This window comes from Mauremys reevesii, linkage group 5 (genome assembly GCF_016161935.1).
Source record: "Mauremys reevesii isolate NIE-2019 linkage group 5, ASM1616193v1, whole genome shotgun sequence".
Classification (NCBI taxonomy): Eukaryota; Metazoa; Chordata; order Testudines; family Geoemydidae; genus Mauremys; species Mauremys reevesii.
The window spans coordinates 81463837-81481222 of record NC_052627.1 but is presented as its reverse complement, the minus strand read 5'-3'; the positions used below and the strand labels follow the sequence as shown (position 1 = coordinate 81481222).

The window sequence follows — 17386 nt, the reverse complement described above, 5'->3', positions numbered from 1 at the left end:
GCCCCAAATTAAATTTGTATGTTCATTGGGGACATCCAGGAAAAAATGAAGGAAGATAGCTACTTATGTGAAATGTCTTTTTTAAAAGTCCCTTTAAATAAAAAATAACCTGAAGTATTTTTATTAATACTGTTTGTATTTTTAGAATCAGGGGCACAGGCAGTTGGAATCCTGCATGTGGAGGACTTACAGAACTGAGCCCTTTAAAAAAATTAAATATGTTGCACAGCAGCATATTAATCTGGTTGGTGAAGAGACTTCTTAGTTTCAATATTTACATTTATTGGAAATATTATACATGGGGGGTTTCAGATGATCAGATTGCAGCTTTCATTCAGCCTTTTCATTATGGTAATTGTTCTTGATGATCTGTTTTTTTAATGTCAAGACCTTCTTTAACAGAATATTTGTCATTATCTGCTTACAAAAAGAAACCAAACTTCTTCTGTTGTGAAACATAAAGGAATTATTGTCTTTATTACAGATTTCCCTGGATGACTTTTGCATACCCAGGGAGAAAATGGGTAGCCCAAGAAATGTTTGGATCATCGGAGAGAGAGAACAGCTGTAGAAGACCAAATAATAACACGAAAAATAAGGGTCTGAAGAAAATTGACTGAAATATTGATGGCAATGAACATTTGGTATTTCAGACTTGAGTTACTTCAGGTAGCAAAAATGGTAAGCCAATTGGGGGTGGAGGGGGAAATGTCTAGCTGAGTTGTTGAACTTGTCCACCTGATGGACAAAATTATAAAGCAAGATGTACAGTTTTGAACAAAACAATTCCTTTAGAATGGTTAATAATTTGTTCAACAAGTTTCTGAAGTGAACCCTAAACTTGAAGTGAGACCTCATCTTTTCAGTAACTAAAAATTAGGGGTAAGCATTTAAAAAAAAAAGCATGTGTGGTTTTTTCTTTTTGTTTTTTTGTAGTTTCTGTCAAATGATAGTCTTTCCTTACTCTTCCCGTCAGTTTTTAATTTTCTGAACTGGCTTACATTTTTGGTGGCAATGCTTCGGGTCTCTTGCTGTCATGAAACACTGTTTCTGGTTGGAAACAGTTTGTCTCTTCTAGATTTTAGTTCACCCTTTTTCTGTGTTTTCTTCATTTTTTCCCCCTCTTCTTCGCCTGTTGTCTCTAGTCTCTTTTCACTTCCTCTCTTCCTCCTCTGCCCCCCAGTACTTACTGTTCTTTTACTCTTATCTCTTTGCTGTTTTTTCTCCACTGCTACATATGTTTCTAGATACTAACAATAATTCTAGTTTCTAATGATAGAAATACTACCAGCAATAGATATCCGATACCAGTAGCACTACTAACAAACCCCTCTTAGACATTGTGGCTTGCTTTCATAGGGGAATAAAAAGTCTGCAATGTCAGACCAGGATTGCGCATCCAGAGTGCAATTTTGCAGTCTGAAAAAACACCTTGCACTCTTTCTGTTGGCAATCTTTTTTTTCTTATGCACTTGCTTCAAAACTGCCTCAAATATCACATTAACATTCCACTTTTGAGGAATGTGTGCCAACCTCTCCTCCAGGAGAACGTGATTAGTAAAGGAGTTCTTTTTTGGAATGATACAAAAATGTGTAGTGTTAATAGCTTTTAAAAATTATTTTATGGGTCTTTTGTAAACACATAAACATGTATTTTAATATGTATGTAAATAATTCTTGAGCCTTTATTATATAAATTCTACCAAGAGAGAAGTACCCTTCCAGCAGGGTAGCCCTTCCAAAGTCCGCCAGCATTGGGGGCAATGATTGAGCTGAATAGGGTTGTAAAGGTGTGTATCTTTCATGCTGAAACGAGTCTCACCATTCTTTTGACCTATGTCATTTAAAGGATGGAAAATACAATGAAACAAACGAAATAAGAATCCTATGGTATGCCAGAGAACAGATTTGTCAACTCTGTGGGTATGCTGCAACCCCATCTTCCTCTCCTATGTTAGGCTTTTGAGGAGGGTGTTTGTTATGATTTGTAACTTATGGGTTGGGTTACTTAGAGCACTGGATGGACACCTTTTGTAGTGCAGTAATAAATAATACAAAAGCTCCAAGTTCAGTATTTTTTAAAAAGTGCAAAGCCATGTCAATTTCCATTTAAAGGCAGTTTTGCACCAGAAATATCTTCAGCCAACTCACCCCAATAGCGAGAGGACCCAAACAAACAAAAATCATACCTGAATGTCACTGCTTCTGGTTCCACACTTTCAGACAGGATTAGCACCTGCTCAGGAATTCTATTCTTGATTCTTCTGTGCCTATTGCCTTGTCTGGCATACCTTGTAAAGCCACAGTTACAGAAATATGCTGATATGCATTACTTTGTTTGCATACTGCTACCTTCTTTTCCCTTCAGCCCCAAAGATTTCCCATCATCCTCCCTTTCTCTGTCTCCCTCCGCTTCCCCTCCTCAAGTTTCTTCTTCCCCAACACCTGTGGCTTGTTTTTCCCCATTGAGACTCTCCATAACATACTGAATATATAGACTTTTCCTAAGGCATGGTCCCTAACCTACACATGATTAGAGATGTGGCTTTAGTGATAGCTGTAGCACTGCATAGTGTGAAGTAATGTGATTAGATTAGGGACCATTCTCTAGACTCCTGGAGGACTCCTAGCAGTCTTTATAGTTTAGAGTCCTAGGATAGACCTAAAGGACTCAAACTATAGAGATTGCAGTTTAGAGCACCTCTCCCTCATACCCCTGCTCTTCCAGCGAAAACAGGAGATAGAAGCATATGCTCATGGTTCCAGTAGGGAGTGTCCTAACGAGGTCAGGAAATTGACTTCTGGTTTGGTAGTTTCCACCAACATAAATAAAAGTGAGATTAAAATGCTATCACTTTACAATAGGGGCTTTCCCCACACTTTGCATGTATTTAACTAAGTGATTGTATAGGTTACATGACTGGAGAAATAGATCTTCCTCCTGTTGGTTTAGAAATTGAAGTCCGGGTACAAAATTTGAAGAATATGCACCATCATTTTCTCCTCTAATGACAGAAAGGAAATCCAAAAAGTAATTATATTTCAAATGTACTTTTTATAGTTTATTGGCTTATCAAAGTTTTTTTAATAATATACTTTTATCATTTCTGTAAAGCCAATGCTTTTAAACAGTGAAGAACATTTGGAGCAACTCAGAATTGAAAAGTTTATTTTGACATAAAATTATGCTACATAGATATTTTATAGAGATTATGTATGTACTATGCATTAAATGTATAACCTCCATTTTTCAATCATTAAAGATGACATTCCTTGCAAAGGTAGAAAACAGGATACAAACTATTCTTTCCTTTGACTCGTGTCACCACATTTACTCATAAGACTCTCACTGATATTAATGAATTAAGTTAGCTAAATCCCCTTATGTTGCTTTGGCAATTCAATGTATGTGGTTGACTGTCCTCTTTCCCCTTTCAAGGATGGATTTTGGCTTCACTTCACTTAACTGGCCTATATAACCATCAGATTTATGGGAATGGTGCCTCACGGTGGCTGAATGGCAAACAAATCCGGGACTCCTGTAAAGCTATTCAATTGGGCTGCCTTCTGCAAGGCCCAAGATTCATGTGTATACTTCTCTCTGGACCCTACATCTTCACCCTACTTCTAATAATTCTGCCATCAAAACAGGGGGAAGGTTTGTGATCTATAGGGTGAGGTCCAATTGGGAATTTGATCAAAACGAATGTGTTTTCCCCAGGGAACTCAATTTTTGTCCACAGAGCTCTTATTGTGAAACAGCCTGTACTCTATACCATGGGCTCTGGAATGTGAATGGTAAACTGTGCATTGTCACCGTAGCCTGTCACTGTTGGGATGGAGCCCGCAGCAGCTGCAAGTTTAGCAGTATTTTCTGAGCAGGACTTCCTGGGTTAGGATTTTCCAAGTAAATAAATCCTCCCCGTGTCCTAACACAGGAATCAGTTCTTATCTTGCTGACTGATATTCCAAGTGACTAATCAATAACATAGCTTTTGTTAGTAGGCCATGTCAACTAAGCCTGAATAGGAGTACAGTACTACTGTACGATCTTGGATTAATCAGCCACAGAAGACATTTAGGGCCTGAACACTCATAACCCCATTTGAAGTACATGGGAACTGTGGTCACTCGTTGCCTTTGGAAAAATAGGTAAAAAAATCTCATGCAGGCCTTTCCTTGTCTGACTACTCAGGAATTGTTGGCCAAGCAGATGGAGGGGTAAGTGCCATATACAGTCTTGAGGATTTCCATGCAGTCTACGAAACCTAGTCTTTGTAAGGGAGGTGAAGGTGAAGGGTGTGTAGAGGAGAAATACTGGAAGTCCCAGAAGCAAACTGTTTATGTGAGTAGTAGGATATTTGCCACAGTAAATTTCAACAAAAGTGGGGGTTTTGTTTGTTTTTTCCATCAAAAATTTCCCTGAAATGTTTTTGGCAAAACATTAAAAATGGAAATATTTTGTCCAAAATGAATGTTTTTCATCCAAAAACTGCAATATTTCAGTCCAGAGCTAAAAACTTCTTGCTTTTCAGGCATTTGTTTCCTTGATGAAATATCCAAAAAGCAAGTGCTTTTCATGGAAAAATTTTGTTTAATGCAAACCCCAGTTTTCTACTGAAAAACAGTTTCAGTGGAAAACTTTTGAGCAACTCTTGTGGGTAGTCTCCTCTCCATTGTCAGCAGCAATAAACTTAATGCCTCTACTGTCAACATCAACAAGCTAGATTGAATGAGCCTCCCTACTCCTAGCTAATTGTAAGAACCTATTCCTTTCCCAATCTGTGTTGGGGGCAAATAAGTGCATTTACTTCACCCTTAGAGTTGACAGAGTGATATGACCCAATTGGAGGTGGGGGAAACAAGTTTAACATGTACACCTGGAAAGCCTGAAAGGACAGAAGCTACTTCCATGATAACTTCCAGGGGCGGCTCTAGACATTTTGCCGCCCCAAGCGCGGTGGCAGGCTGCGGGGGGCGCTCTGCCGGTCACCGGTCCCGCGGCTCTGGTGGACCTTTCTCAGGCGTGCCTGCGGAGGGTCTGCTGGTCCCGCGGCTCCACCTAAGCTGGGGGACCAGCGGACCCTCCGCAGGCATGCCTGTGGGAGGTCCACCGGAGCCCTGCCTGCCACCCTCCCGGCGACCGGCAGAGTGCCCCCCGCGGCATGCCGCCCCAAGCACGCACTTGGCATGCTGGGGCCTGGAGCCGCCCCTGATCACTTCTCATTACATGGCACCTTTCACCCCTTCACTCTATGAGCAAGCAGCTCTCTAGTTCCTGGCTGTTGAGTTAGAGCAGTGTATTGACATTTTTGCTTTTCTTCAGCTCCCCTTGGATAGGTAAGCTTGTGTCAGTATCCACAGTCTTATTTTGAGACCATGGAGAAGCTTTGTTAGGCTAGGACTGAAGATCTTTTAGGTTTGGTGAAAAGCTAGACACTGGCCATTAACTATAAATATATGTTCTCCGTATAAATTCATATAGACCAAATTCATTCCTGGTACAACTTCATTGACTTCAAAAAGAGTTTCTCTAGGAGAGAGTTTAGCAAACTTTCTGATATTGGATGGGAAGCAAATTAGTATAGGTGATCTGCAAATAAGAACATAAGAACATAAGAAAGGCCGTACCGGGTCAGACCAAAGGTCCATCTAGCCCAGTATCTGTCTACCGACAGTGGCCAATGCCAGGTGCCCCTGAGGGAGTGAACCTAACAGGCAATGATCAAGTGATCTCTCTCCTGCCATCCATCTCCATCCTCTGACGAACAGAGGCTAGGGACACCATTCTTACCCATCCTGGCTAATAGCCATTTATGGACTTAGCCACCATGAATTTATCCAGTCCCCTTTTAAACATTGTTATAGTCCTAGCCTTCACAACCTCCTCAGGTAAGGAGTTCCACAAGTTGACTGTGCGCTGCGTGAAGAACTTCCTTTTATTTGTTTTAAACCTGCTGCCTATTAATTTCATTTGGTGACCCCTAGTTCTTGTATTATGGGAATAAGTAAATAACTTTTCCTTATCCACTTTCTCAACATCACTCATGATTTTATATACCTCTATCATGTCCCCCCTTAGTCTTCTCTTTTCCAAACTGAAGAGTCCTAGCCTCTTTAATCTTTCCTCATATGGGACCCTCTCTAAACCCCTAATCATTTTAGTTGCTCTTTTCTGAACCTTTTCTAGTGCTAGAATATCTTTTTTGAGGTGAGGAGACCACATCTGTACACAGTATTCGAGATGTGGGCGTACCATGGATTTATATAAGGGCAATAATATATTCTCAGTCTTATTCTCTATCCCTTTTTTAATGATTCCTAACATCCTGTTTGCTTTTTTGACCGCTTCTGCACACTGCGTGGACATCTTCAGAGAACTATCCACGATGACTCCAAGATCTTTTTCCTGACTCGTTGTAGCTAAATTAGCCCCCATCATGTTGTATGTATAGTTGGGGTTATTTTTTCCAATGTGCATTACTTTACATTTATCCACATTAAATTTCATTTGCCATTTTGTTGCCCAATCACTTAGTTTTGTGAGATCTTCTTGAAGTTCTTCACAATCTGCTTTGGTCTTAACTATCTTGAGTAGTTTAGTATCATCTGCAAACTTTGCCACCTCACTGTTTACCCCTTTCTCCAGATCATTTATGAATAAATTGAATAGGATTGGTCCTAGGACTGACCCTTGGGGAACACCACTAGTTACCCCTCTCCATTCTGAGAATTTACCATTAATTCCTACCCTTTGTTCCCTGTCCTTTAACCAGTTCTCAATCCATGAAAGGACCTTTCCTTTTATCCCATGACAGTTTAATTTACGTAAGAGCCTTTGGTGAGGGACCTTGTCAAAGGCTTTCTGGAAATCTAAGTACACTATGTCCACCGGATCCCCCTTGTCCACATGTTTGTTGACCCCTTCAAAGAACTCTAATAGATTAGTAAGACACAATTTCCCTTTACAGAAACCATGTTGACTATTGCTCAAGAGTTTGTTTTTCTATGTGTCTGACAATTTTATTCTTTACTATTGTTTCAACTAATTTGCCCGGTACCGACGTTAGACTTACTGGTCTGTAATTGCCGGGATCACCCCTAGAGCCCTTTTTAAATATTGGCGTTACATTAGCTAACTTCCAGTCATTGGGTACCGAAGCCGATTTAAAGGACAGGTTACAAACTTTAGTTAATAGTTCCGCAACTTCACATTTGAGTTCTTTCAGAACTCTTGGGTGAATGCCATCTGGTCCCGGTGACTTGTTAATGTTGAGTTTATCAATTAATTCCAAAACCTCCTCTAGTGACACTTCAATCTGTGACAGTTCCTCAGATTTGTCACCTACAAAAGCCAGCTCAGGTTTGGGAATCTCCCTAACATCCTCAGCCGTGAAGACTGAAGCAAAGAATCCATTTAGTTTCTCCGCAATGACTTTATCGTCTTTAAGCACTCCTTTTGTATTTTGATCATCAAGGGGCCCCACTGGTTGTTTAGCAGGCTTCCTGCTTCTGATGTACTTAAAAAACATTTTGTTATTACCTTTGGAGTTTTTGGCTAGCCGTTCTTCAAACTCCTCTTTGGTTTTTCTTATTACACTCTTGCATTTAAGTTGGCAGTGTTTGTGCTCCTTTCTATTTGCCTCATTAGGATTTGACTTCCACTTTTTAAAGGAAGTCTTTTTATCTCTCACTGCTTCTTTTACATGGTTGTTAAGCCACGGTGGCTCTTTTTTAGTTCTTTTACTGTTTTTCTTAATTTGGGGTATACATTGAAGTTGGGCCTCTATTATGGTGTCTTTAAAAAGGGCTCACGCAACTTGCAGGGATTTCACTTTAGTCACTGTACCTTTTAACTTTTGTCTAACTAACCCCCTCATTTTTGTATAGTTCCCCCTTTTGAAATTAAAGGCCACAGTGTTGGGCAGTTGAGATGTTCTTCCCACCAGAGGGATGTTGAATGCTATTGTATTATGGTCACTATTTCCAAGCGGTCCTGCTATAGTTACCTCTTGGACCAGCTCCTGCGCTCCACTCAGGATTAAATCTAGAGTCGCCTCTCCCCTTGTGGGTTCCCGTACCAGCTGCTCCATGAAGCAGTCATTTAAAGTATCGAGAAATTTTATCTCCGCATTTCGTCCTGAAGTGAAATGTTCCCAGTCAATATGGGGATAATTGAAATAAAATGTTTTAAAACATTTTTATATTATTAGTAAGGTGCATGCATTTGTCATGGCTCACTTATGGGGAATCTTTACATAGAAAGTATCTCTTCAGATTATCTTTTGTTGAATTCATTTTTACTGGGATTCCATCTGATTATAATACTTCAGTACTGTAATACTGTTAATCTAACTTCAGGTTCATATGATTATGATTTACTAACAATCCGTGTTGATGTTTTAGCAATGCAGTGGTTAATAATCGGGCATTTAGATAATTACAGTTTTTAATATGATTCAGTTTGCAAATTTTTATTTACTGATACATTTATAGGCTGGAAGTGTAATATTTTTGTAACTGTGGGCTTCCAGGATGGCTTTTTCTACAGTCAAAACATACCAACCCTTTTGTTGTTACCATGTGAATGGTTTTAAAGAAACAAAATACATGCTTTTCCATATTCCAGTTGAGCATGGGATGTTCATTAATCTGGTTCTTTATCTTAAAAAAATCATTTGCATTTAATGAAATTTGAATATTTTTGGCTCTGAGCTAAGTGAAACTAAAACTGCAGGGCAAGGAGAAGAGCAAACCTCATCTAATCACGAAAATTATGCTGCAAAGCAGGGGGGTGGAGTCTTGTAGTGTGCTTTCCCTGGCACCTGAGCTGTGAAGCCCTCCATGTGAAGAAAACATGTTTGGGGCTCTGCTGCTTTTGGGAGGTAGTGTGACTGGTGGAAATATCATGGGGCTGGGGAACAGTTTCTCGACACGGTATGCTCTCCTTCAGAACCTGTAGATTTTCCCACAGAAAGCTCAGCAGAAGCTAGTTTCGTTGTAGCTTTGAATTCCATTGTTTCTACCTTAAATAGAGGGACCAAAGCAACATGGCTGCTCAGAGATACCAGCATTTCAAAATATCCTGACAACAAACGGGGGTAATCTGGAGTCTGCTCAGGGGGAGTTGGGAGGGAAAAGGTATGGCATGATTTCTGAAGAGACTTTGAAGTGATTTGTAACATTAATATTTTAATTCTCAAGGCCTCAGCTGGCTTTGATTTCAGTTAAGCAGCCAGAACTCATGGAGATCCCATTTCTCCCTTAAAAAAAAAAAAAAAAATTCTGACCCATATCTGGTGCCCCTTCACCTACAGGTGATTATCTTCTTGTGGGGAGGCCCAGTGATTGGACTATGAAAGGTAGGAATCCTGATCTGCCATAGTCAGGATCCAAATACTTGCCAGGCACTGGGGACCCTGCCACAGCTACCCTTTTTATGCATGAATAGTAACTGCAGTAAAGGACCAAGACATAACGTCTTTCTCCCCATCCTGTGTGTGCCCTGGGACCATCTTTAAAAACCTAGAACTGTCCTGGCTAGACTATGACCACCAAGTCAGCTGTGCTGTCTGGTCCCCCATCTTCTCCTTACACAGCTCGCAGTGGGGCTGATGTTCAGTGCAGATGCCCAGAGAGCTATATAGTTGGGACCAGTACACTTAGGGTATGTCTACACTACCAGAGTAGTTCAATTTAACTTAAGTCGAATTTGTGGAATCGACCTTACAAAGTCGAACGTGTGTATCCATACTAAGGACAATAATTCGACTTTGTGAGTCCACACTAACGGGGCAAGCATCGACATTGGAAGCGGTGCACTGTGGGCAGCTATCCCACAGTTCCTGCAGTCCCTGCTGCCCATTGGAATTCTGGGGCGAGCCCCCAATGCCTGCTGGGGGAAAAAAATGTGTCAAGGGTGGTTTTGGGTAACGGTTGTCATTCAACCGTCACTCCCGCCGGCGGGCAATCAGTTCGTGCACTTTTCTGGTGAGTGACAGCACGGACGCCACAGCACTGCGAGCATGGAGCCTGCTGCTATCATCGCTGCACTTATGGCCGTTGTCAACTCCTCGCACCTTATCGTCCACCTCTTCCACAGTCAGATGCTGAGAAATCGGGCAAGGAGGCTACGGCAGCGCGGTGAGGACATGAAGTGTGAGAGTGGCACAAAGCACGGGACCCCGCGCCGTGGCCATCATGGTGGCAATGGGTCATGTTCATGCTGTGGAATGGTGATTCTGGGCCCAGGAAACAAGCATGGACTGGTGGGACCGCATAGTGCTGCAGGTCTGGGATGAATCACAGTGACTGCGAAACTTTCGCATGCATAAGGGCACTTTCCTTGAACTCTGTGTTGCTGTCCCCTGCCCTGAAGCGCAAGGACACCTGGATGTGAGCAGCCCTGAATGTGCAGAAGCGAGTGGCCATAGCCCTCTGGAAACTTGCAATGCCAGACAGCTACCGGTCAGTAGCGAACCACTTTGGCGTGGGCAAATCTACCGGGGGGGTTGCTGTGATGCAAGTAGCCCACGCAATCGTTGAGCTACTGCTCTCAAAGATAGTGACCCTGGGAAACGTCCAGGTCGTCATAGATGGCTTCGCCACGATGGGATTCCCAAACTGCGGTGGGGCTATAGATGGAACTCACATCCCTATCCTGGGACCGGCCCACCAGGCCAGCCAGTATATTAACAGAAAGGGCTACTTTTCAATGGTGCTGCAAGCACCGGTGGACCATAGGGGACGTTTTACCAACATCAACGTCGGGTGGCCGGGCAAGGTTCAAGACGCGCGTGTTTTCAGGAACTCTGGTCTGTTTAGATGCCTGCAGGAAGGTAGTTTCTTCCCGGACCACAAAATAACTGTTGGGGATGTGGAGATGCCTATAGTGATCCTCGGGGACCCAGCCTACCCGCTAATGCCCTGGCTCATGAAGCCCTATACAGGCGCCCTGGACAGTGACAAGGAGCTCTTCAACTACCGGCTGAGCAAGTGCAGAATGGTGGTGGAGTGTGCTTTTGGATGTCTCAAGGGGAGATGGAGGAGCTTACTGACTCGCTCGGATCTCAGCGAAACCAATATCCCCATTGTTATTGCAGCTTGCTGTGTGCTCCACAATCTCTGTGAGAGCAAGGGGGAGACCTTTATGGCGGGATGGGAGGTTGAGGCAAATCGCCTGGCTGCTGATTACGCTCAGCCAGACACCTGTGCGATTAGAAGAGCCCAGCGGGAAGCGCTGTGCATCCGGGAGGCTTTGAAAGCTAGGTTCCTCAGAGAGCAGCATGACCAGTGACTGTTCAGTTTCTTTACAGAGAAGCTGAACCTGCCCCTGTTTCTTTACCCAGTTACTGTTGACTATCCTCTGCAGTTACATACCCCGTTCACCCCATTTCCCCCCTTCCAACACATGTTTAAAAATAAAATACATGGAACATTGTTAATTAACAACGTTGTCTCTATTAATGACTTCGCGTTAAAGGGTTGAAACTGGGATGCAGACTGTGCTGGGTAGGGTGTGTAGTGATGTAAAGACTGCTTCTAAACTCGAGGAATGACAGGCTCCTGCTCCTAGAGCAGTCTGCAGTGCCAGTCTGGTGGTTTCAACGGAGCCTGCCACCCCTCCTTTTTGGGACTCTGTGTGCGGGGGCTATGTGACCTTGTGGCAGGGTGAAAACGGTTACAGATTCCCCTGCTGCGTGGCTCTGTGGTCCAGGACAAGGACCGCTGCATAAGATCTGTAACCGCCCTCCCCCGCCACAAAGTCACGTACCCCCGACCCACACAGAACATGAAAACCACCTCCCAGACCAACCAGGGTGCCTACTGACTGCACTGTGTGTGTGACCTGCTGATGATCCTGCCCCCGTGTCTGTACCCTGGTAAAGGTGACTGTCCTATGCAATTACCAACCCCCTTTCCCCCCCTTCAAACACAGTCTTCTGTACAAGAACATGACGGAAACAGTAATTAACAGCAAAGTATTTTTAATAATCAACTAGACAGTTAAGGGATGAAACTGGGATTTGGGCTTGGGTGATCCAGGAAGGGAAGGACTTCTCAAAAATTAGGGTATGAGAGCTTTTGGGTACTTGAGCACTCTGCTGGGGTGCAGTGACAGTTTACACGGCCTCTGGCGCCCCTCCTTCTGGTTATTTTGGGTGAGGGGGGTATGGGACTTTGTGGCAGGGGAGGGCGGTTGCAGATACACTGCAGGGGGGCTCTGTCCTCCTGCCTGCGGTCCTGCAGAACATCCACAAGGCGCCGGAGCGTGTCCGTTTGCTCCCTCATTAGTCCAAGCAGCGTTTGAGTCACCTGCTGGTCTTCTTGATGCCACCTGTCCTCCCGTTCGCTGTGTGAGCGCTGGTACTGAGAGAGGTTCTCCCTCCACTGGCTCTGCTGGGCCGCCTCGGCTCGGGAGCAGCCCATAAGTTCAGCGAACATCTCGTCCCGTGTCCTTTTCTTTCGCAGCCTAATCTGCGCCAGCCTCTGTGAGGGGGATGCTGGGGCAGGTCGGGAGACAGTCTCAGCTGTGTGAGGGGAAAAAGGGAGTGAATTACTTACAAAGATACATTTTTGTGAACACTGAACACAGTCTAGTCTGTCTCTGTGAACAAGACCATGCACAGCACCTATCTCATGCGCACTCAGGACAAGTTTGAATTTTCGGCCTTCGCATTCATTGCCTGGGGTCTTGCACTGGAGATCAGACAAGCGGGGCAGGACAGCAGAATCCGTGGAGCAGGCACACATGGTAAGCCGTAGACTTTTGGCTGCTTAAAACTTAATGTATAGCAGTGCCCTCCTGCTGCAGGCAATCCGGAAAGCATGAACTCTGCCCCTGTTCCACCCCCTCGCGGCTGTCCCCGGGAAAGATCCCTGTATGCTGCCCCTCTGCAGCCTCCACCACGTGGCTGTAAACCGCCGCTTATTGTTATGCAAAGGAACATTGAAGCATTCCCAATACTAACATTACCCTAATTCAATGCAGGAGTCGCCGAGTGAGATCACCCTGAGGAGGATCACTGAGAGAGATAGAGAGCGCATGCTGTGTGAAAGCCAGCACAAACCAGGGGCCTATGCTGCCATGCTCGTGGAGGCAATGCTCCCGGAGTACCTGATGATAGCCTGGTGCGGAAAAGTGTCCTATCACGGAGCACCCAATAAGGCAGCTCTCCCCAGGAACCTCATGCATAGGCTTTTCGATTACCTCCAGGAGAGCTTCGTGGAGATCTCCCAGGAGGATTTCTGTTCTATCCACATATATATTGACCTTCTTTTCACATAGTTAATATTCCTGTTCTGTTAGAAATAAATGTTTACATGTTTAAAGCACTTACCGACTGATCCTTCCCCTGATTCAGGGTCCGGGTTAACGGCCGGGGAGGGTTGGTAGGGGATCTCCATGAGGGTGATGAAGAGATCCTGGCTGTCGGGGAAATCAGCGCTGTAAGCGCTGTCGACTGCCTCGTCCTCCTCATCTTCCCCGTCCGCGAACATCTCCGAGGAACCGGCCGTCGACACTATCCCATCGTCAGAGTCCACGCACACTGGTGGGGCAGTGGTGGCAGACCCACTGAGAATGGCATGCAGTGCCTTGTAGAAGCGGCATGTCTGGGGCTGGGATCCGGAGTGTCCGTTTGCCGCTTTGATTTTTTGGTAGCCTTGTCTCAGGTCCTTGATTTTCACGCGGCACTGCGTTGTATCCCGGCTGTATCCTCTGTCTGCCATGGCTTTGGAGACCTTCTCATAGGTCTTTGCATTCCGTTTTTTGGAGCGCAGCTCCGAAAGCACAGATTCATCGCCCCACACAGCGATCAGATCCAAGACTTCCTGGTCAATCCATGCTGGGGCCCTCTTTCTATTCTGAGATTGCATGGACACCTCTGCTGGAGAGCTCTGCATCGCTGCCAGTGCTGCTGAGCTCACCCCGAGGTCCAAACAGGAAATGAGATTCAAACTGGCCAGACAGGAAAAGGAATTCAAATTTTCCCGGGGCTTTTCCTGTGTGGCTGGTCAGAGCATCAGAGCTCGGACTGCTGTCCAGAGCGTCAACAGAGTGGTGCACTGTGGGATAGCTCCCGGAGCTATTAGCGTCGAATTCCATCCACACCTAGCCTAATTCGACATGGCCATGTCGAATTTAGCGCTACTCCCCTCGTCGGGGAGGAGTACAGAAATCGAACTAAAGAGACCTCTAAGTCGAACTAAATATCTTCGTTGTGTGGACGGGTGCAGGGTTAATTCGAATTAACGCTGCTAAATTCAACATAAACTCCTAGTGTAGACCAGGCCTTAGTGGAAGTACGCGGCTACATAGCGGGCCATATGTACTGAATCTGTCTACTAACCCTTCTCCAATCCCTGTATCCTTTGGGGAGTATGTACTAGTAAGCCAGTTGAAATTTCTTAGATGTTAGATGAATAAATTATGACTCAGATGTTGATGATTCAGGATTCTCTGTGGAGAGGGGAAAGGTGGCGGGCAGGGAGAAGACCACACACTATTGCAATACCTCTTTTGTCTAAACATGTCAGTAAATGGATTTTGTGTTCAGTGGATCAAGGACAGTTTGCCTGGATCCACATTGTCTGGATGGATAACATCAATCTGTTCTTGATGTTCTTTGCCCCCCTCTGCCTTCTAGTCAAAAGCAAATGCTCCAGATTATCAAATTTTGCAAATTTATGAGCGGTTTGCATAAAATTGCTGGTCTGAGTGTTTATATACATGATATGCATATATGTATTTGTGTCTGCATGTATGTGTGCACACAGAGTATATCAGGGATGGGCTCAAGAATGGGTGTTGTAGAGCCAATAAGGATAATCTCCAGCTGGCTGGTTAAGCTATTTTTCCTTCCTCTGTGCACAGCTTGGATAGGAACAATGGGAGGGGAGAAGGGCCAAGGATATGTCCCAGTATGTGGTGGTAACTAATGTAAAGATCATAAGATTCTCGCACTTGCTATTTCCTACCAGAAATGCGTTATTTTAAACATTATTTTTAGCAAACGTGTTAGCATTTCTTTGGTTATTTCCATTATAAGTCTGCCTAACTTTTCAGCTTACTTCTTGATTGCCTTGTCTCTTCCACAGTCAGTGAAACCTACTACTGGGAATCTCTGCAGTGACTGAAAATAATGTTGACTATAGGTGCTTTGATAGCTGATGGAACACTTACATTGACTTTCATTGCTTTCTTGGCACAGAACTTGCATTATTTAAAGATTACCTTTTTTCAGTCCATAGAGCACTATATGTTTGTCTCATATATCCATTTTTTCCCAGTACTTTCTGGAAGCTCCTAGGAATTTCTCTTGGTTCTATTTGTTGTACATTTGAATGCTTTTAATGGATACTTCATAGGTTTAATATGCAAGTATGAAGACCACTCCCTGATATATCTGTGGATTCCTGTAGCTTCTGTGAGCACTCTCATATTGAAGGATTACTTTACTCAGAGCAAGGTTTAAGTTTGCACCATCTTTAAGTTGCCTTCTGTGTTTAATTGAATAATACTTTTCTCTTGTTTTTTTGGTGATAGATATTTCAATTTTGCTCTGATATCTTGTGGAATTACTAGCTGGTTTTGACAGTGGGCTTTCCTTTAAGGCTCATGTTAAACATTTTCTGAAATTGTTTTTAGTCATCTCTGGAATGTTAGGCTATTGAAATGTTCTCAGGGCATAGCACACTGCCATTTTAAAAGGGACCGCTATTCTTCCCTGGTCATTTTTCCTTGGAAGACTTGCTGTAACATAATAAAGACAATCTAGAGATGATTGTCAAATTGAACAGAGCTCTTTGTGTGCTGTGTCCTGATATAAAGCCTGAAGCCTTGAATAATCTTAGTCTCCACAAGTAATGTGAGGCCCTAAAAAGAGATGTTGGACCTGATTAATGTAGACACATTGGTTGAAGTTAAGGTAATGGTAAGTAAGTTGTGATCAGGGATCTCAGGAAAGGGTGGATTGGCAATCCAATTGCCTATATGCATTTGCTTTCTATCTGGGATATCAATCATTTGTCACAAACCTTTTACATGACTTAATTGTAAGTTTTTGTTTGTGGGTCTCTCTCTTACTTCCCTCAAGCAGTAGCAGCTACAGAACTTGTCTGAAAACATGCTGACTGAAATCAGTGTCTCTGAGCATGTTATTCTTGTGTTGAGAGGATGTCATAGATTACCAGAAGAGCTTATATTATATTATATTTGCTTAAATTCAGAACTCTACATTCTCTTCCTACCATATTTCCTCATAAAAACTTCTTAATCATCATTCCATGAGGTTCACCTGTCTGTGTATTGAATTGCTGACAATTCCTTGTGATAGGACAACAATATTTGTGTCTACATCTTTTGCTTACCTTATTTAAAAACATCAATCTTGCTTCCTTTGCAAATTGATCTTCAAATCATGAACTCCTTCATAGCTGTTCTTTCCTGCTATATGCTTAATGGAAATTCAGTAGCTACTACATGAGTAACCTATGGCAGCAGTTACATCATGAGGTTAAGTTTAAACATGGCTTTTACATTTTTATTTATTTTTTGTTAGTGCCTGTATGAAAAGTGCTTTTGAAGTATGAAGTATGTGATTGATCATTTCTTCTATAAACTCTCAGAAATATGTATGCTTTAGCACAGTGGGCTGTTACTAAAAAATAAAGGACTCAAATACAAATATCTTAAATATTTAAGCACTACAGGCATTTCATACTTGTTAAATAGCAAAAAATCTGAATTTACAGAGAACACTTCATGATTGACATTACACTCCCAATTCCGTTGATTAGTAAGGGTTAAATTGTGGCTTAGTCCTTTATGTGGCTATATAATCTAAGGCCTAGATCCTCAAAGGTTCAGATCCATTGACTTCAATGGGAGCTAGGTGCCTAACTAGCTTGGAGGGTCTGGGCCCAAGTGAACTAGGAATTCTGTTTACATCATTTTGTGATTGCCTGGACCTTGGCACTGGATGCCTATATGTAAGTGCATGCCTGCATGCTCTTTTCCTGGAACAGGTGTTCAGGGAATGGGTAAGCATTGGTTCCATCTCAACCCTCACAGGGTAGAGAAGTTGACCTAGCATAGTAGAGGTGTGGGAGGGGGTAATCATTTAATGCTGGGGTAGTCCAATAGTAAGTTACTCCTCCCATGGAACAAGGAGGAAACAGGAAAAGAATTGTGGCTCAGTGGTGTGTCTGAAGAAATAGTGGACACTCTTTTCTTAGGTTCTTGTTTTCACACTTGTAAGATTTTGGGCAGATGGGTAAGGTGGGTTGTGATGCAACTTTAAATGTGACTAAATGTACATAAGAACGGCCATACTGGGTCACACCAAAGGTCCATCAAGCCCAGTATCCTGTCCTCTGACAGTGG

General features: G+C 43.3%; 1 protein-coding gene across 1 annotated transcript in view; it reads left to right on the top strand.

Moving 5' to 3' along the window:
• MTNR1A (melatonin receptor 1A) overlaps positions 1–17386 on the top strand; it is a 97798-nt gene that overhangs the window by 5091 nt on the left and 75321 nt on the right. Inside the window, exon 2 of the mRNA XM_039541666.1 lies at positions 485–681. The gene's annotated coding sequence lies outside the window, so the exon portion shown is untranslated. The remainder of the gene's footprint in view (positions 1–484; positions 682–17386) is intronic.